The following is a 597-nucleotide window of genomic DNA, read 5'->3' as shown; positions in this document are numbered from 1 at the left end:
GTATGGGGACAGCGGGCCATTCCAGGAGAGAAAGGTAAGCAGGATATATCTGTGATACTAGTGTATGGGGACAGCGGGCCATTCCGGGAGAGGACGGTAAGCAGGAGATATCTGTGATACTAGTGTATGGGGACCGAGGGCCGTTCCGGGCGAGAAAGATAAGCAGGAGATATCAGTGATACTAGTGTATGGGGACAGCGGGCCATTCCGGGAGAGAAAGGTAAGTAAGAGATATCTGTGATACTAGTGTAATGAGACAGCGGACCATTCCAAGAGAGAAAGGTAAGCAGGAAAAATCTGTGATACTAGTGTATGGGGACAGCAGGCCATTCCGAGAGAGAAAGGTAAGCAAGAGATATCAGTGATACTAGTGTATGGGGACAGTGGGCCGTTCCAGGAGAGAACGGTAAGCAGGAGATATCTGTGATACTAGTGTATGGGGACCGTGGGCCGTTCCGGGCGAGAAAGATAAGCAGGAGATATCAGTGATACTAGTGTATGGGGACAGCGGGCCATTCCGGGAGAGGAAGGTAAGCAGGAGATATCTGTGATACTAGTGTATGGAGACAGCGGCCGTTCCGGGAGAGAAAGGTGAGC

Source organism: Taudactylus pleione, unplaced genomic scaffold (assembly GCF_031769625.1).
Source record: "Taudactylus pleione unplaced genomic scaffold, aTauple2 ptg000174l, whole genome shotgun sequence".
NCBI lineage: Eukaryota > Metazoa > Chordata > Amphibia > Anura > Myobatrachidae > Taudactylus > Taudactylus pleione.
This window is presented reverse-complemented; position numbering follows the sequence as displayed.